We start from the raw sequence: 1141 nt of genomic DNA, 5'->3' as shown, positions 1-1141 counted from the left end.
GCCCGCCCTGCGGCCTGCGGGCACCGCCCTGCCCAGGCCACGGGAAGCCAGCGTGTTCTCGCCTGGGGCTGGGGGTGGCCCTGGCCGCAGGGCTCGCCTGGGCCCTGCAGGCGAGGTGGGTGCAGGCGGACGCCAGGTCAGCACGCCAGCTGCAATGCCCAGTGCAGGTCCTGATGATCGGGGCCGTGGGCAGAGGGCATGTTCTGGGTGAGGGTGCCCGGTGTGGGGCCGGCAAGTGTCGCCTGAGGAGCGCTGGTCCCAGGGGCGAGGCGCCTTCGCCTGGTCTGCGCCCCGCTAGTGGGCACGCCGGGGGGCCCGGATGACACGGGCCCCTCGGGCCAGCGGGGCCGGTGATGGAGGCCGGCCCGCCCCCAGGGCGTCTCCAAAGCCCCTGCGGTCACTGTCAGCGGTGCAGGCCAGGCCTGACCTGCACTCGGACCCAGGGGCTGGCCCTCAGGGCCCAGCAGAGGCTGCTGGAGCTCCTGGGCGCCCAGCAGGTGACCCCCTGTGGCCAGGGCCAGGTGAGCCCCAGCTGCCTGGGAGGACATGAGGTCCCGCACCCGGCTGGAGGACGCTGGGCCTCGTGCGGGCCTGAAGCGGGCGCCGGGCCTGGCCCTCGTGTCTGCGACCGTGAAGGGCACCTGGTGGTGGCCGCCAGCCAGGACCGGGCTCTCTTCTGCGTCACCCCTGGGGCTCTCCACCCCAGCACCCCCTCCCCGGCCCACGCTCGCTCGCCGCGCCCAGCCCACAGGGGCTCCCGCCCAGCCGCCCCACCTACCTGTCCGTGTGCCCCCCCTGTGTGGCCCCATCCGGGCCCTGCCCGCCGGGGGACCCTCAGCGCCATCTCCCCCGGGGCCCAGGTGGGGGCAAGACTCAGGACTTCAAGGACACAACAGGGAGTCTTTATTGCCCCCCTCGGGGATGGCCGAGCTGGGGCTCCCCCCTCCCCGCCAGCCCTCCCCCGCGGCCCTCCCCCACCCGATCCTGCTGTCTGGGCCAGCTCAGCCCGGAGGCGCAGGTGCCGCCCGGGGGCATGGAGGGGCCCAGAGGCCCCGTGCCCATGCGAGCTTCGGGCAGGGAGGAGGTGCGGGCGGCTGGGCGGGCTCCCCGAGTCGCCAGCTCTCGAAGAAGGCGCCGGGCC

Source organism: Condylura cristata, unplaced genomic scaffold (assembly GCF_000260355.1).
Source record: "Condylura cristata isolate star-nosed mole 26May11 unplaced genomic scaffold, ConCri1.0 scaffold00009, whole genome shotgun sequence".
Taxonomy (NCBI): Eukaryota; Metazoa; Chordata; class Mammalia; order Eulipotyphla; family Talpidae; genus Condylura; species Condylura cristata.
Note: the sequence above shows the minus strand (reverse complement) of the source record.